Raw genomic sequence first — 18,894 nt, 5'->3', positions numbered from 1 at the left:
GACTGGAGACACAGAGAGGAGGAGCCCCCCCTGACAGTGGGGTACAGAGGGTTTCCACACCTAGGGTGTTAACTGCAGCCCCTGCATCTCCCAGAGACACTGGAGGCTCAGATCGCCCTTCTTGCTGGGACCAGGGAGGCTGCCTGGGGTAAGGACTCGAGTTGTACAACAGCTCTGGGGTCTGACCAGAGGGATGAGGCTTCCCTGTCCTTTCCAACCTACCTCTGTCCTGTATCCCAGCCCCTCAACGACATCCCAGCCCACAGAGGCAGCTGGAACATTCTCTGCCTCTCAGGGAATGGCTAAAGCCACAGAGAAGGAGTGCTGGGCAGTGGGAAGTCACAGCAGGTCTCCTGGCCTGGGCTAAGCTCATTTGCATACGGGAGGGGGTCGGAGGAGGGAGCCAGATTTCTTCAGTAGTGGTATGGTGGTGCTGTTGGCAGGCGTGGTACCTGCTCCCTGCATCTTCTACCCATCTTAGGATGCAAGAGCCCCCAGACCCACTTTACTGACTCGTCCAAGGTCATAGTAGGGAGTGGTGGGGGTAGGATTCAAACCCACAGAGCTTTTAAAGGTAGATGCCAGATTCACATCAACTTGCTGCTCTGGGCTTAATGTAAAGCCACCCTAGGGGCTAAATAGGATGAGGTCCAGTGCGTGGACTCTGAAAATTGTTCAACAGCTTCCTTCTAACTTCAAAATTAACGGCGTGGTTTCTTGTAATGGGGGCTGAAGTAGAAAGCTCAGTCTGAGAGTTGGGAGACGTGGCTCAGATGGTAGAGCGCCAGCCAGTGAGTGAAAGCATTAGATACTGAGGCCAAGTCCCAGTTTTGGACAGAAATCAAGAAAGCTGTCTTCACTCTGCTGTGGCCATGGGATGGAAGAGGGGACAGGGGACGGGGACTTTACTGCACTTACGGGTTCAGGGCTGCCTGGTATTGCTTCCAGAGGGGTAGGAGGCCCAGGCCAGGAGTCATGGCTAAATGTAGGGTCATCACTAAGGCCCAGCAGGTCCTACTTTAAACAGCCTGGCTTGGAGCGGACAGGGCTTTCCCCCCAGGGAACAGGACTAGGACTGGACCAGGGAAACCACCTTGGACAGAGCTCTAGGACAAGGTGAAGGGGCCCCAGAAGCAGCCTTGAGCCCTCATCAAAACCACCAGTAGGGCAAGCTCTGTGCGTTTAAGCATTGTGAACTCAGACTCTTGTCCTTTTCTCTCTTTCCTGCCTTTCCTTCCTTTCCTCTCTTTTTCTCTCTCATGCTCTCTTTCTTTTGGGAGACCTTGTCCCAGGTTCTCTGTACACCTCCATCCCATTATCTTGCTTTTACAGATAAGTAATCTGAGGTGCAGAGAGACTAAGAGCCTTGTTGAAGGCCACACAGCAGCTAAGTGAAGTATAAACTCAGGCAGGATCCAGAGCCTCTGCTCTTAACCCCAGGTCACTGCTATCTCTTGACAGGCTTACATAGATCTTTATCCAGAAGGAAGACACAACTTCTTCCAGGGTCAGGCCCAGTGACTGGCATCCAGTGCTGGCCACCTGATCCCAGCCCATCTACGTGGCAAGAGCTGTTGGTTGAATTAATGTTTAGGGAAAGTCTTTTGTTTGTTTTGGCAGTGCTGGGGTAGAACCCAGGGCCCTGCATATACTAGGCAAGTTGTACCGCCAAGTCATGTCCCCTATCTCAGAATTTTTGAGTGACAGCTGCATCTAGGCTCAGACCCTTTCTGCTACACCAGCATATTGAACTAAGTCCTAGAAAGTCAGAACAAGCTTATAACCAAGGTAACTTGTAGTCCAATTTTTCTCTGAGACCCAGACAACAGTCCTCCTTCAACAGTCCTCCATAAAACCTGGGCTCAGACCTTAGGACATGTGCTCCTGGGTGGTGACATAGTGAACAGGCCTTTGGTGGCTGAATATTCTTAGCACAGGGTAAGGTGTGAAATGGGTCAAGAGGGGACATCAGCTGGGTGCAGAGGCTCACGCCTGTCATCCTAGCTACTCAGGAGGCTGAGATCTGAGGATCATGGTTCAAAGCCAGCCTGGGCAGGAAAGACCTTGAGACTCCTATCTCCAATAAACCACTAGAAAACTGGAAGTGGCGCTGTAGCTCCAGTGGTAGAGCACTCGCCTTGAGCTGAAGAGCTGAGGGACAGTGCTCAGGCCCAGAGTTCAAGCCCCATGACCGACCAAAAAAAAAAGAGGGGACATCAGGTTCACATCACTGCCCAGCCCTGAACACCCAGATGGACACTGATCTGTTTACATTCTCTCCTGGTCTTGTGGGATGCAGAGAACAAACACAGATGAAGATCAATCTGAGCAAACAGTTTTCTAGCATCTACACTGGTTTCTACGTGGAGGCCAGCAGGTCACATCAGTAAGTGAACAGGCAGGGAGGGGGTGGGGTCTGTTGCAGGGGTCTGTGCCTTGTCTAAACAAGGTGAACGCTCTTTGCCTCTGGCCTAGGTTTGCCACATCCTTTGATTTTTTTTTTTTTCAGAAGGACCCTCCAGATCAACATTTGAACATGAACTCTTTGAACTAACAACAAACGTAGACAGGTGAGAAACTGGATCTGTAAAATGCATCTCTGGGCTGTTTTACATGGGCTAAATATATAAGATGCTGGGTACTGGATTCAACAATGCCCATGTGGCTGGGACAGGACAGCCCAGGCCGCCTGAAATGCAGAGTCTAGATATGCAGGCAAACTCTCAGAGCACGTGGAGACACATGCCACTGTCCCCAAGCCACCTAGCCACTGACCAATCAAATCCGCCTCTTGACTAGGTGCCAGCCTAGATCAAATCAAAAGGGGAGAGGGAGGCAGAGGCTGCTCCTAAGCAAGCCTAGAGTAGGTCAGGGTTGTTAGAAGATCAGGAGGGGGACGGGGCAGGGCTACTGAGTTACTTTAGTCTGGACTCTATATGTTAGACTGGAAGAAAGGTCTTCCTCCCAGTCTCCCATTGGACTCTTAATGGGTTTCCTGGATAACAGGAACTCCCATCTTTGCTCTTCAATTTGATTTCACTGCTTTGCCTGTGGGTTTGTGACAGATCTTAGGCTCCCACCCACTGAGGAAGGGAATTCCTTCTGAGATGGCACACCTGCACGGCTCTCTCTCCATCCAACTCAAATCTACTTCCGCCCCGCTGGCCACAGAGTGAGCAGCTGGCTCTGTCATTCTCTCCGGGAAATGCCACCCTTTTCCAAGGTCACCCAGACTTTAGGAGTTGCTGCCTCCCCCAAAAGCCCATGCCGAAGGTGTTTGCCTCAACTGTCCTTGGAGTTGCAGGACAGGCTAAGAGCTATCTGACCTGAAGCACCCTCCCCCCTCCCGCTGGCCTCACCCCCACCTTAGGTCAATACCAGAGCAGGTGGGAAGGCCACAGCAGGGCTGAGAAGTAGGGGAGAAGAGGCATCAGTGCTGTGGGCTTCAGGGCCCTCAAGTCCAGCACAGGGATCAGGTAGCTCATAGGCAGGGTGAAGAGCTACACAGCTAGACTTGATCAGGTCCACCTTCACAGGCCTAACCAATTATCAAGCAGCCCAGGGGTCTGGGGTCAGGAAGTCAGGATGAAATGGAAAAAGGCCCCTGACTCCAGTAGGCAGAACATCAGAACAACACTAGAGAGAGGCTTGAATGAATGGAATGAACAAAGCACCTCCTGGTGGACTCCCTGGCTGCCAGGTGCTGCTTTCCTGAGCCCGTGTGCTCACCTAGCAACAGGATTCAGAACCAATGCCTGTCTGCAGCGGGTTCAGAGAAAACTCGGGGTGGGGGGGGGGAGATCCCAGCAGCCCCTTCTCAGGATTACAAGGGTACAATAGCCCTTGGGGGTAGCCTAGCTTTTCCACCTGGACTTCAGGACCTCATGGAATGAAAGACCTCAAGAAAAGATCCTTGAGGCAACTAGGAAAGCTAATGCAAGACCCTAAAGGTGTCCTTGGTTCTCGGGGACACACTGGCCCAACCCTAAGTTGTCCCTGGGTGTTTGGGAGGTCAGAAGTGGGGAGGGGGGACACAGGCTGGGGTTTGCTGTCCCTAGGACACAGGGGTACAGAACAGTGCTTTGCCCTGAAATGGCTTCCTCCCCTTCCAGAAACTACCACCTCATTTTGGGGGAGGGTTTGCCCCCTCCCTGTCCTGCAGGGAGCACAGAAGTAGAGTCTGGGTGGAGACCCCCCCACACTGCGACCTGGGTGTGGGTAGTGGAGTCACAAAGAGAAGAAGAGCTTCCGCTGGCTTTCTCTAACACACCCCTTCCCTGCCTCCCAGACAAAGGCACACACCCAAAAACCTCAGTGGTCACCAGAACCGCGTACTGCGGGCGCTTCACCTGTGGACACCCCTGAATAATCTCCTTCCTGGGAGGGTGGAGGGACTTCGCTTGGAGAACTCAACCTGGCCTTGGGAGGAGGGGGTGTAGATAGGACCGGGGTCCAACACTGAGTTTTGGGCGGGGGGAAGGGGGATTCTCACCCTGGTCTCCCTCTCCACCATACAAGGGTTCCATCACCACTCCTTCGGGGGGGGGGTTAGGGGTGTGGGGGAGCTGCGCCCAAACCTTGGGGCTCCAGTGGGGGAAGGGAGAGGAGGAGGGGGCGGCTCCTCCAAGCGAGACACAAAGAGACGTCCTTCAAGCCGGGCTCCATGGCGACGCTGGGGAGGGGGAGCGCGCACCCAGTACTTCCTTCCCCACCTGCGGGGCTCCGGGGACCCCGGCGGCCACTCACCTGCCGCCCCTCACACCTGGGCCCGGCTTACCTGGGCTGGGGGCGCGGGGACGCCGCGGCAGGGGGTCTGGGCGCCGTCTCGATCTTCGTCAGCCCGGCCCGAGGGGGCTCAGGGCACCACAATCACGGACCGGGGTGCACAGGGCGGTGCGAGGGGCTCGGTGGCCCGCGTCCCGGGCTTTCCGGGCTGCCCGAGGGTTCTTGCTTTTGAGGGAGTGTGTGTGGGGGGGGGATCTCTGGCTGTCCCCGGGTCCCTGGATTTGGGGTGTCCGAAGACCAGCGTTGGGGGAGGGCTGGGACGCCCCCCTTCCCCCGGGCCAGGGGCGTCTGAGCGGGGTCTTCGGGTCTTGAGGTGTGCAGTTGTAATGGCCAGGCTCTCGAGTGCGGGCCCCGCAGCCGGGGGTCGCGGGGGGCTCCGGCGGGACGGGGGGGGGCGTCTTCGGGGGTCGCTGCCTGCCGAGTGCGCGAAGCCCCCGCCGGCCCCCGCCGGGAGCTCGCTGTGCGCTGGGTCCAGGGGCCCCCCGCTTTCCTGGGGGGCTTCGCCGGCTCCTGGATGAGGTTGGTGGGGGGGCTCCCCGCGTTCCCGGGTTCGGTGGGTTAGTGGAGGGGGGGGCCTGCGGCGTCCCTGGCCACCGGCGGGAGCTGGGCCCACAGCCCCTCAGCCGCTGGGGGGCTCCGTCGCCGCCGCTACGACCAGCCCGGCCCTGCGGTTCCGCGCTCCAGCCTGGCGCGGGCTCTGGCTGCGGATCCGCCTCGCGCTCCGCCCGGTGCCGGGGCCCCAGCGCCGGTGCCCGCCCGGGCTGCGCTCCATCGCGGCATCGCGGCTCCGCCCTCCCGCCGGCGCGCACCTGCCCGCCGGGCCCGCGGCTCCGCCCCCTGCCCGTGCCCGCGCCCGCGTGCGCGCGCCCGCCGCCCGCCCCTTTGTCCGCCCCGCGCGGCGCGCGCCCCGGGCGCACGCGCACTGCCTGAGCGGCGCGCTCCCCGGGCGCATGCGCGCGCTCTCCGCACGGCCGCCCCGTCTCTCCCCCCCTCCAGCCGCGCGCGCGGTGGGCGCTCGCGATCGCGGAGCCCCGCAGGCCGCGCGGCGCCCGCACCCGCCTTCCGGCCGCGCGGGGTCCTAGCGCCCGTGGATTCCCGCTCCATCCTCACCCCTACCCCCGCCTTTTCTAGGTCAGAGCCCCCGAGGGGGGCGGGAACGAGGCCAGGCCGGACTCGGGGGAGCGTCAGAGGGTCACCTGGTCCAGCTGCCTGGCCCTCGGAGGCCAGATTGCCCCAGACTGTGTCTGCCAAGGGCTTTGTAGGGCGAAACTTGGATCTGCTTCCAGGAGGGAAGACACATCCCAGCTCTCCAGTTCCATAGGCGTCCGCTTCACCTCCAGTCTGCCTGTCCATCCATCCATCCGTCCGTCCATCCATCCCCATCAGGCATCCGTCCGTACCATTTCCAGACCTCAGAGAACTACCAGTTTGCTACGAGAAGAGGTTGTAAGCTGGGGTCCGGGGGGGGGCATTGCACAGCCCAGGTGGACTTTGCCACCTCTGCGGGGGGAAAGGGATGAACCCGGTTTAACAGAAGAAGAGAAAGGGAATTCCTGGCACAGACAGCAGCATATACAAAGCCACCCGGGCGTGAAGGAGCTTTGCTTGATAACCAGAAATTGGTGGGGGATGAGGACAGAGGAGGATGGATACAAAGAGAACAGCACGCCCTGCTCTGCCCCTCACCCTTGTGGCCACACTCAAAAATGAAAAATGAAAGGGCTGGGAAGGTGGCTCAGTGGTAGAGTGCTTGCCTTACATGCATGAGGCCCTGGGTTCGATTCCTCAAAACCACATGAACAGGAAAAGCCAGAAGTCGTGCTGTGGCTCAAGTGGTGGAGTGCTAACCTTGAGCACACAGAGAGAGACTCAGGGACAGTGCCCAGGCCCTGAGTTCAAGCCCTAGGTCTGGCCAAAAACAAACAGATATAAAAAGAAGCAGGGGACAGTGGCTTGCGCCTGTAACCCTAGCTACACAGGAGGCTGAAATCTGAGGGTCATCGTTCAAAACTAGCTTGGGCAGGAAAATCCATGAGACTCCTATCTCCAGTTAACCACTAAAAGGCCAGAAGTGGAGCTGTGGTAGAGAGCTAGCCTTGAGCAAAAGAACTGAGGGCCAGCACCCAGGCCGGAGTCCAAGCCCCAGTACTAGCATCATCATTATCATCATCATCATCATCATCATCAATGAAGAAACTTCCAACACACTAGGCATCTCCCCTCTTTTTCCTAATCTTTCACCAGCCCCTTCTCAACCTCCTCTTCCCAAGCACTCCTGATGCTTCTAGAGCATTTAGACCTAGAGATGGCAAACTTACTCACACACAAAATAAATAATAACTAACGGGCGCCAGTGGCTCATGCCTGTAATCCTAGCTACTCAGGAGGCTGAGATCTGAGGATCATGGTTCAAAGCCAGCCCAGGCAGGAAAGTCCGTGAAACTCTTACCTCAAAAAAAAAAAAAGCCGGGCGCTGGTGGCTCACGCCTGTAATCCTAGCTACTCAGGAGGCTGAGATCTGAGGATCGCAGTTCAAAGCCAGCCCGGGCAGGAGAGACTGTGAGACTCCTATCTCCAATAAACCACCAGAAAACCGGAAGTGGCGCTGTAGCTCAAGTGGTAGAGTGCTCGCCTTGAGCTGAAGAGCTGAGGGACAGCACCCAGGCCCAGAGTTCAAGCCCCACGACCGACAAAAAAACAAACAAACAAACAAACAAAAAACCACCAGAAAACCAGAAGTGGCGCTGTAGCTCAAGTGGTAGAGCGCTAGCCTTGAGCTGAAGAGCTGAGGGACAGTGCTCAGGCTCAGAGTTCAAGGCCCATGACCGACCAAAAAATAATAATAATAAATAAATAATAACTAAATCAGGAAATCTAATGCAAATGATAAATTTGAAGATAACATCTTCCAACGTTGAGCCGTGTAAACTAAATTCCCAATTCAGAAATGACTTCCCAATTCAGAAATATGGAGAGCTTTGGCACAAACAGGGTCTGCAGGCTATGGGTTGGCAATCCAGATGATTGAGAATACCTTTTTTTTTTTTTAATTGTAAAGACACTATACAGAGGGTTACAGTAGAGAATACCTTTTTAGCTCCTAGCCTGCCTCTCTCCCTTCTACTTAAACCCATTTTTTTTCCCGACAATCCAAGTCCTTGGTGCTGTCAGCGCTAAAAATTACAAGTTGGATTGCATTGTTCGTCCACAAGAGATTTAGCTTTCTGCTGGATAAAATGTGCCCTTCTTATGCTGGGATTCGTGGCTGTTAGCATCTGAGAACCGCTCTTTGGCCTTGACCTTGGGCTGTTACAGACCATCTGTCTTCTCAGCCTTCTAGGCCTTTGTACTTTTAGTTCTCTCTGTGGAGAACATAATTCCCACTTTCTGAATAAGTTACTCTCAAAACAGTTCCCTGTGTCTCCCTCCTCTTCCACATCTCCTTGTCCTACCAATGTCAAGACTCAAATTTGGCTAGGTGTGCTGGTGGCTCACACCTGTAATCTTAGCTCTTTAAGGAGGCTGTGTGTGTGTGTGTGTGTGTGTGTGTGTGTGTGTGTGTGTGTGTGTGTGTGTACACATGCCAGTACTAAGGCTTAAAGTCAGGGCCTGGGCATTGTCCCTTAGTTCGAGGCAGGCATTCTACCTTTTCAGCCACAGTGTCATTAGAGATAGGCTATCACAGACTTTCCTGCCCTGTCTGACTTTGAACCTCAATCCTCAGATCTCAACCTCCTGAGGAGCTAGGATTGCGGGGGGAGCCCCTGGCTTCCACACATGCTTTTGAAGAGAGAAACTAAGGCAGAAATTTGCGATGCTACAGTTGTTTGTTCTCGATCCTTCCCGGGGGCGGCACACCCATACTTCTGACTTCAGAGAATGTTATTCACCAAGGGCCGGAGCTGTGACCCATCCCGGGTTCCCTTGGGTTAGCTTTCCCTAGTCAGTCGCATCTAGGACTTGGAGGGGCAGGACTCCCCTGGGCTTGGTGGGGACACACTTTCCTTCTCTCTTTCTGCTGTGATCTGTGTATCGCCCAGCCTCCCCTTGGCTCCTTCGCTTCTCCCCTCCCCCATTTTTTTTCCTCCTTCCCAAGTGTTTCTTCTCCAATAAATTACTCATCCTTCTGACTCTACCTCAGCCCGCATTTCCAAGGACCGAACCCACAAATGTGCTTTTGAAGACAGGAACTAAGGCAGCTGTGTGCAGTGCTATAATAATTCTTCATCTTTTCCACCCAGGGGTAAGCCACTCCAAGCTGTTTCTAAGCAATGCTGCCTTTCCAGGCGCCGGTGGCTCCTGCCTGTCATCCTAGATACTCAGGGGACTGAGATCTGAGATCGCGGTTCAAAGCCAGCCCGGGCAGAAGTCTAGTACGGGTACAATGAAAGCAAGAAAGCCAGGATGCAAACTAGCCCAGTCAGGACGTCCATCGGCATGCGAGGAGAGTCAGAGAGAAAGCCAAGGTGGCAGTCTGATTTAGGACCATGTGGTATCACTGGAACTTAGAATCTGGTTTTGGAAGATGTGCTGTGAAGTGGAAAAGCATGCTGTTCCAGTGAGCCTGATTTCAGTCCCCCGTTTCCCCCTTTTCCTGGCAGATACAACTCCAGCACCACGGGTGGCCAGTGTTGCTGGGAAGTTCCTTTGTGCTGGCAGGTGTGAACAGAGCCTTGCTCTCAGTGTCGGGCGTGGCAGCGCTGCGGGGCTGCGCTTGGAGTGGCTTTGAGCTGGGGACTCTCTCTGTTCCTTGGGGTTGGAAATGAGCCAAGTTGCAGAACGCTCTCCAAAATCATCCATCGGTTGTTCCTGGGGATGGAATCCAGGAAACGGGATGAGGTGGGGGTGTGAGGGAAATTCATTCTGATCTGTCATGTTTGGTCTTTTTTAGCAAAATGATTGGATGCAAATATGATAAAAATGTGAACATTGATTCTAGCAGGGGATCGGCACTGGCTCACACTTGTCTGTGATTTTCTTCATATTGTGTGTGTGTGTTTGTCTGTCTGTGTATGTGCCAGTATTAGGACTTGAACTCAGGGCCTGGGAGCTGTCCCTTAGCTTTTTCATTCAAGGCTACCGCTGTACCATTTGAGCCATTCCTCTCCTTCTGGCTTTGCTGTTGGTGGTGGTGGTTGCGGGGCTTGAACTCAGGACCTAAGCGCTGTCTCTGAGCTCTTTTGCTCAAGGCTAGCGCTCTACCACTTTAAGCTGCAGCTCCACGTGCAGTAAGCTGGTGGTTCATTGGAGATAAGAGTCTCATGGATTTTCCTGCCTGGGCTGGCTTCTAACTGTGATCCTCAGATCTCAACCTCCTGAGCAGCTAGGATTATAGGCGTGAACTACCAGCACCCAGCTCCTTCTGGCTTTTTTGTTTGTTTGTTTTGGTGGCTAATTGGAGATAAGAGTCCCACTGAACTTTCTTACCCAGGCTGGCTTTGAACTATGATCCTCAGATCTCAGCCTCCAGAGTAGCTAGGATTACAGGCATGAGCCACTGGTGCCCGACTAAGTCTGTGGGGTTTGTTTTATTTTTGTTGTTGTTGTTTTTTTGTTTTTGTCAATTGTGGGGCTTGAACTCAGCCTGGACACTGTCCCTGCGCTCTTCAGCCCAAGGCTGGTGCTCTACCACTTGAGCCACAGCGCCACTTCCGGTTTTCTGGTAGATAATTAGAGATAAGAGTTTCATAGACTTTCCTGCCTGGGCTGGCTTTGAACCTCGATCCTCAGATCTCAGCCTCCTGAGTAGCTGGGATGACAGGTGTGAGCCACTGGTACCCAGCTAAGTCTGTGTTTTTAAAAGCCATATCCAAAAGCTACTTCGAGTGGCCTGGGCTGGCTGTCCCCTTGAGAAGCACTGGGAATGGGCAGGACACGTGGCTGCCCCTCCCTCTGCCTCCCCCCTCCCCTCCCCTCCCCCAGTGCCAAACGCCTGTGCTCCCAGGGCTGAGAGGCAGTTGTCTCCTGGAGAAGCCTCAGAATGAGGACTGAATAGGTCTTGACCCTCCCTGCATCTCTAGAACCTTCCAGAGGGAGGTATAGATTGGCTGGCAGTTCCTTCATGGGGGGGGGGTGTCACCAAAATCACCACAGACACGTGGCAGGGACTGGCACTGTCTAGCATGCCTCTCCAGGGACCTGGCTTCAATGATGTCCTAGTTTAGTTTGGGTTTTCTCTGGAACCCTCCTTCCCCGCCCCCTGTTCCCCCCCGCCCCCCAACCAGGAGCCAGCCAGTAACAAGGCGCTTATCGAGCAGGTGATTCCAGCTAGGAGAATATAGAGAAGCAAGACTGGAGGACAGCAGCAAGGGGGTGTCGGCTGCAGGCCACAGCCACCTGGCCCGCCCTCCCGGGCCCCCTGCAGCAGCCTGGAGGCTCTTATTGGGCAACTCCACCCAGGGCTGGTGATTGGTGGGAGCTGCTGGGGGCGGGGCAGCTGGCCCCCCCCCCCCCCCCGGCCCTCCTGGTGATATCTGAGGAGTTCTGGAGTCACTGGCAGGATTGGCCACCAATGCCTGGCACTTGGGATGCTGTGGGCTGGGCAGAGCCCAGAGTCCACGCAGAACAACTTCTGTGCATGCACGGATTCCCCTTGGGAACCTCTGATGTACCTTTACTATTCATTAGGGGTTCTGATGATGAGGGGGTCCCCCACAGCACCAGAGGGCGGAGGGAGTGAAGCTGGAGTTGCCAATCACCCAGAAGAATCAATGTAGCGAAGCCAATGTAGCAGGCAGTAGGGCTAAGAGATGGAGGGCAGAAAGCCTTTTCCTCCTCTGAGCCTCTTGAGCGAGCCATGCCTGAAAGCGTCTCTGGACTTGACTCGGAAAGAAAGGTCCCTTTTGTGTTGAAGTCAGAGACTTGGGTTTCCGTCACTTACAACCCCCAGCTCTCTGTATTATTGTAAATGTGGGTTTATAGTATGGAAAAACGCGGTAGGAGTTATACTCCCTGTCACCTGCGGTGCACAATCACTGTTTCCTTGCTGGCTCTTCCCTCCCCTGCGAATGCATCTCAGAAAGCCCCCAGTGTGCAAAGGGAAAGACTTTCAGATGCTCAGAGTCAGAGCTCCTGTGTCTCTGGGGGTTGTTCTTGGGGCCTTGGGAGGAGAGATGAATGAGCTCTCAGGCATTCATTCATGCATGCATGCATGCATTCATGTGTGCTTCGTGCATTCATTCTTGCATGAATTCACCATTCATTTACTCACACTTGCCCATAATATGCAGGTTGTTGGGACAAATAGCCCCAGTCTTGGCATTCTGGAAGATGAATCAGATATTGTGTGTGTGTGGGGGGGGGTACTTTACATTAATCACACCAATGTATATAAAACACTGACTGACCATGACCAGGAAGGGAAAACAAAGGCCAGGAACTGTGTGGTATTGGGGGGACAAACAGGAGCACCATGAGCCAAGGCCCTTCTGGGGACTCAGGTCTCCTGCTGGCGTCTTCCCACCTCAGCTGTGGGTGCCTACTGGTTTCCCCCCCCTCCTTCTATCCCCCTCCCCAAGTCCAGTCTATACTCATACATCACCTTTCTCCTTTCAGTCTTCACTTCTGGTAAGTCCTGCTCCATGTCTAGCCTGCATCCTGCCTGCTGCCTCCACAGCCTAATTGCTTTGCTTGGGCTCCTAGGGAGGCAAAAGGCCACTGGGTCTCCCTCCTTCCAAATGCTTTTCTTCCCTAGACTTTGGTGAGGTACCAGGGATGCACTAAGCATTTTCAGCAGGTGAGGGTCTACTCCCGATAGGGAAGCAGAGGCAGACCTGCGTTAACAAGGCCAGCCTCTTCTACCCCTCCCAGTGGGGAGTAGGGACGCCACCCTGAGTCCTTCCTGGCTGCTTATTATCCTTTGGCGTCTCCCAAGCCACCAGTCCCTCCCTCCTCCAGATCACAGCTCCAGACAGCAAGGCTGGCTGTCTCCTCCCCTCCTCCACCCTCACTGGGAACCTAACAAGCAGGCCTTTTTGTTGTTGTTGTCAGTCATGGGGCCTGAACTCTGGGCCTGGGCGCTGTCCCTGAGCTCTTCAGCTCAAGGCTAGCACTCTATCACTTGTGCCACAGCGCCACTTCCAGTTTTCTGATGGTTCATTGGAGATAAGAGTCGCAGACTTTCCTGCCTGGGCTGGCTTTGAACTGTGATCCTCAGATCTCAGCCTCCTGAATAGCTAGGGGACAGGCATGAGCCACTGGTGCCTGGCTATGCCAGGCCTTTTTGTTTGTTTGTTTTTGGTACCTGTTCTGGGGCTTGAACTCAGCACCTGGGCACCATCCCTAAGCTCTTTTGCTCAAGGCTAGAGCTGTATTGCTTGGAGCCATAGCTCTGCTTCTGGCTTTTTGGTGGTTATTGGGAGATAAGAGTGTCACGGACTTCTCTGCCCGGGCTGGCTTGGAACCACGATCCTCAGATCTCAGCTTCCTGAGTAGCTAGGATGACAGGCGTGTGCTTCCTTTTACCTCTCAAGGCTGCTTCAGTGTGAGTTCTCTTCATGCCTGTCAGGAACTCGAACCCATGGCCACTTCCCCTGTGCAGGCCACTCAGCTCCTCTTACTCTCTTACTTGTTCTATTTGATCTGGTTACCCTCCTGCCCCTCCCCCTCCTATTTCTAGACATCCTATTGGTGCAGCCCCTGGCATGCTGGGCCAGGGGGGAGGAGCAGAGCGGAGGTCTAGGGGTGGAGGGGCCCAGGCTAGACCCACTCCATTCCCACTTTGGTTGAGTGGGGGAAGGGGGCACAGGAGGAGGCAGACAGGGCAGGGGGAGGGGGGGAGGAGGCAAAGGGAAAGCTGGGTGGAGCCGACCTGCAAGCCCTAATTAAGTGAGTTAATTAGTCAGGGAGGAGAAGCCTCCCCTCGTGGGAGGGAACACACTCAGCTAATTTAGTCTCTGCCCGAGAATGGCTTGAATCGCACTGGCTGTGGAGAGATGGGGGGGGGGGGCGGTTCAGCCAGGATGGAGGGAGGGGAGCAGAAGCCACGCGCTTCCCGTGTACCCCCAGCACCAGCATCTGTCTGGCCATCGGCACAGTCTGCAGCTGGCACTGGACTCTGAAGCCACCACCGAGGCTCCTGGGCCTTTGGCCACCAGGGGGCCCCCTCACCCGCCCCTTAGCGGGCCGAGCTCTGAGCCCTTTGAGCATTTGAGGGGATGAGTGTAGAACGGAGTCCTTTCTTTCTTTTTTTGATGTCAGTCCTGGGGCTTGAACTCAGGGCCTGGGTGCTGTCCAAGAGTTGTTTTTTTTTTTTTTTTTCTCAAAGCTAGTGCTCTATCACTTGAGCCACAGCTCCACTTCTGACTTTTTGGGTAGTTAATTGGCCCTAAGAGTCTCACAGACTTTCTTGCCCGGAGCTGGTTTTGAACCGCGATCCTCAGATCTCAGCCTCCTGAGGAGCTAGGATTACAGGCGTGAGCCACCAGTGCCTGGCTAGAAATGGAGTCTTGACCCTGGGCTCCTTCAGAACGATTCTAACAAGCCCCATAAGGGAGCAGGTGCAGTTGTTGCTGGCTTCAGTATGCAAAGACACCCACCCACCTGTACTGTCGCTGTGGGAAGGGGACCTGCAGGGTCTGGGACAGCCCACAGATGTGACAACCATCGCCCAGCAAGGAAGACAGGGGCGGACTCTGGCTCTGGCAGCCTGCTGCCTACACCCCAGACTTGGAGCCCAGGGCCACAAGGCAAGCGAGGGCATACTTTCTCTTAGGCCTAGTTCCAGTCACTTCAAAGGCCACCGGCTGTCCCCAGAGCTTTTTCAAGCTGTCCCAAGGACTTTCTCTTACTCATCTTTACTCTCTCTCATCCTGGGGGGGGGGAGTTACAGACCACAAGAACAGAATGGGTGTAGTTATACATGCCTGTAATCACAGCTCCTTGGAAGGCAAAGTTTGGGAGGATAGCACAATTCAAAGGCCATGCCAAACAAAGCATTAGGAAGAGACTCCATCTCAACTGAAAAGCCAGGTGTGTGATGGTAAGCTTCTTAGCCCAGCTACAAGGGAGGCCATAAGTAAGAGGACCATGATTTGAGGTTGACCCTGGGCAACAAGCATTTGGCACTACCAAAACAAAAACAAGACTAAAGCAAAGAAAGGGGGGTTTAAGGGGAGTGTGGTTAAATGGTAGAGTGTCTTCCCTAGCAAGTGTGAGGCCCCGAGTTCAAACCCCAGTACTGAAAAAAAAATCACACCAACTATTCCAATAGACAAAACATTTAACCTCTTCTAGGTACATAATTGAGCTATACCCTGGCCCCTAAATATTGAGGATCCCCCCCATCCCATTGTGTGCAATAAACCAAGCAGAGAAAATTCACTGTCCTCATGGAGACTCTGAGCAGAGAGGGGGGACAAGCAAGACATGGTACATTCCAGGGATGGCTGCGAAGGGAAAGAATAAAGCACAGGAAGACACTGGTGGCTCATGCCTGTCATCCTGTCTACTCAGGAGGTTGAGATCTGAGGATTGAGGTTCAAAGCCAGCCCAAGCAGGAAAGTCTGTGAGATGTGGCTCAAGTGATATCGTGCCAGCCTTGAGCGATACAGCTCAGGGACAGGCCCAGGCCCTGAGTTCAAGCTCCAGGGCTGGCATGCACACTCATCCATACAGGTCACCCTCCTGTGGGACCTGCATAACCTCCATGCCCTGGGTCTCTGGGTCTTACCAGGTGCATGTTATCTGGTGGCCATCTCTTGGGGTCTGCTCAGGGTCTCTTTCAGGGCTGCCAGGGCCAGGCAGAGGGGCTGCAGAAGGAGCAGAGGGGGACAGAGGTGGTGGCCAAGCCTCTTCCCACACCACCAGGCAATGCCCAGGGTGGGTGCCATTAACCATCTTAGAAGGATTTTGACAAGAGTCTCACTATGCAGCCCAGGCTGATCTCGAACTTGCCATCCTTCTGCTTCTACCCCTCCATCCCCCCACCCCTGGCTGCCACACGACCCAGAAGTTGCCAGCCTTCGTTAGGAACCAAGAGCATGTGGTTGCAAACCTTCCACTTTGAACTTCAGAACAAGAAGAGAAGGCGGCGCCCGAGCCAGCCTGCGTGAGCGCAGCGCGCCCTCTGGTGGCCGCCACGTCGCACTGCAGGGCGCGCCAAGGGACCGCGCGGGAAAGCCCAAGCTGCCCTCCCCAGCTGGCCCACCTGCAGCCCCTGAACCTGGTCGGATTCCTTGGCTGAGTGTGGCCCCAGGCACTGATCCTTCTACACCGCAGTCCCCAAGCCATAGTGTATAGTATAATCTACTGGGGCTCACGCCTGTCATCTTAGTTTACTCAGGAGGCTGAGATCAGAGGATGGCAGTACAAAGCCAGCCTGGGCAGGGAAAGTCCATGAGACTCTTATCTCCAATTAGCCATCAAAAAGCCAGAAGCTCTGGTTTCCATCACAGCCTCCCAAAAGTGATGGAAAAGAAGACAATTGCAAGGGCAGCAACTACACAGGGCAGGAAAAACGAAGAGCAAAGAGGACGTAGAAAGTGGTAGCCAGATACTCCTCGTTGCAGTATTCAGAGATGGAAGCAGCCAACCCCAGAGAAGTCTCCTGGGACTTGCGGAGACTTGACACCCCGTGTTACTTTTCTGGGGTCCCAGGAGAGTAAGATACCTGGGGTCCTGGGGTACAGTCGTGGGGATGGAGACACTTTGAATGGAGCACTTACATAATTCCTCAGGTGGATACACAGTGCCCCCTCTTCATTAGCGCCAGGGACCCCCACACTCCAGCCCTGACCCTCTGCTGTTTAGTCCTCTCTGGCTGGGCGTCCAGTCCTGGGGGCGGGCGGGCGGGGCTTGGCCATCGGTGTGGCATGGGAAAGGCATTTCAGGATTAAAGCCCTTCTTAAATCAATCTTCCTGTTTTCAGTGCCAGTTTAACCCTGCTTCCCAGCAATACAGCGGCGCCTTGGGGGATTTGTGGGGTACACTGTGGCGTCCCCCGCCTTGTCCTCTCTCACGTTAGCATTCACCCAAGGGACAGTTTCCGCGCGCGCTGTTAAATCCGAACTTTCCAGCTTCCAAGATACTCTTGGACAACCACATCTCCTGTGATTGGTGTGTGAGGCTGTCATACGCACAATCAGACCTGCCCGCACCCCCCAAAACAAAAAAATGTCCCTGTCATAATCCCTTAAATAATTCCCCCTGAAAACATTTTACCTCAATGCGATTGAGGTCAAGGATCTTAGTCTGGATTATTCAAGGGAGCTCAATCCCTGTACTCTGAAAGTATCTCCTCCAAATCCACACATTGGAACTTTTCATTCCTCAGTGTGGCTTTGTTGGGGGAAGGCCGAGGTCAGGGGGCGGGGCCTCAGGAATGGAAGTCTGGATGGACCAATGGACAGCAGGTGTTGGGTTATAGGGTGAGGCTGCCCCTGGGTGTCTTCCACTGATGATCTGTTACTCGTTCTAGTGACAGAAAGCTAACACACACACACACACACACACACACACACACGCAGCGCTAGCATCCTCCTCACCTTGATCCTCAGCACCACCCAGACAAGAACTCCTCCCTGCCCTGAGTTCCCGCCATACAGCTGGCCTCTGCCTCTCTCCTACCCAGATCCACCTGCGCACTTGACTAGCCCCAGAGCTCTTACCCACCTAGATCGGGGCAGATGCCATATGTGTCCTCTCCCTGGGGAGATAGGGCTTCTCTAATATACCTTATAATAATCTTTCTCCTGTGCCCGCCTGCCTCCGTGTGGTCCCCTCAGATGGTTGTGATGGATCCTAACAGGCAGTGGTAGGATTTGAACTCAAGTCCTCAGGCTTGCTAGGCAGGTTCTCTACCACTTGAGGAGCTCCGTCTTCGCAAACTTTTTTGTTTCGGTTATTTTTCAAGTCGGGAATCTCAAGCTTTTGCCTGAGCTCAGTCACAGAACACTATTCTCCGATCTCTGCCCCCTGCTCAGCTGGTATTACAGAGGTGAGGCATCATACCTGGCCACCCCCATCCTTTTCATAGGGCTTGAAGACACAGTGAGGTAGATGGGTGTGGTCGCTCTACCATCTTTAACCGGAAGTCACCGCTCCAGCCTATATTTGGTCTTCTCCAAGTCACTTTCCATTTCCATGTCACTAAACCTCACTTCTTACGGTTCTGTGGTGTTCAGCATCTCTGTAGCTGAATAATTCCTCCTGTAACTCGCCACCCCCTCCTCCATTTAAAAAAAAAAAAATTGCCAGTTCTGGGGATTTGAACTCGAAGCCTTGTATTTACTCTGCTTGCTTGGCTGGCACTCTACCACTTGAGCCACACCTCCAGCCCTCCAGCCCGGATGGTTTCCAGTTATTATTATTATTATTATTATTATTTTTGCCAGGCCTGGGCCTGGGCACTGTCAAAGCTAGCGCTCTATCAACATGAGCTACAGCGCCACTTCCAACTTTTTCTGTGTTTGTGGTACTGAGGAATCGAACCCAGGTCTTCATGCATGCTAGGCAAGCACTCTCCCACTAAGCTACCTGCCCAGTGCTTTCCAGTTATTTTAGAGATGGAATACCAATAATTTTTCAGTCTCAGTCCTCTGAACCTCAATCCTCTTTGAATCTCAATCCTCTGAGTTTCAGCCTCCTGAGAGCTATGATCACAGGTTTGAGCTACTAGTCTCCCCATGTGTGTGTGTGTGTGTGTGTGTGTCCACGTGCGCGCGCGTGTGTGTGCGCACACACACGCACTAATCCTGGGCACTGTCTCTGTGCTCTGACTGGCGCTCTATTACTTGAGCCGCAGCTCCACTTGGGCTTTTTGGTTGTTAATTGGAGATAAAATGCTCACAGACTCTCCTGCCCGGGCTGGCTTTGAACCTTGATCCTCACATCTCAGCCTCCTAAGTATCTAGGATTACAGGTGTGAGCCACTGGCAACTGGCTAATGTCCACCTCTTTAGTGTCATTAACGTAAACTTTGCAAGTTCTACTCCTGCACAAGCTCCCAGGCCCAGGCCATGTCCCAGCCCAGCCGAAGGCCTCTTGCTCCTTGTCCAGCCAGGCTCTGCGCCCCACCCCCACCACCACTGCCACACTGGTGTCTTATATCCAAGCTGGTCCAGCAGCCATCGATCCTCCCTGGAGCAGCCTGAGGGATGATTTAAAATGCCA

At 54.4% G+C, this 18,894-nt stretch overlaps 1 protein-coding gene across 2 annotated transcripts in view; it reads right to left on the bottom strand.

The window, feature by feature from the left end:
- Positions 1-18,894, bottom strand: part of LOC138841699 (serine/threonine-protein kinase SBK1) — a 40,317-nt gene that overhangs the window by 16,202 nt on the left and 5,221 nt on the right. Inside the window, exon 1 of one of the 2 annotated variants that reach the window (XM_070042479.1) lies at positions 4,778-5,566. The exons of the other annotated variant lie outside the window; for it this stretch is intronic. The gene's annotated coding sequence lies outside the window, so the exon portion shown is untranslated. Of the gene's footprint in view, positions 1-4,777; positions 5,567-18,894 lie in introns of those variants that run through there. 2 annotated transcript variants of the gene reach the window in all.

This window comes from Dipodomys merriami, unplaced genomic scaffold, assembly GCF_024711535.1.
Source record: "Dipodomys merriami isolate MVZ:Mamm:240054 unplaced genomic scaffold, mDipMer1.0.p SCAF_328, whole genome shotgun sequence".
Classification (NCBI taxonomy): Eukaryota; Metazoa; Chordata; class Mammalia; order Rodentia; family Heteromyidae; genus Dipodomys; species Dipodomys merriami.
The sequence above is the reverse complement of the archived record's forward strand: the minus strand, read 5'-3'. Positions and strand labels throughout refer to the sequence as shown.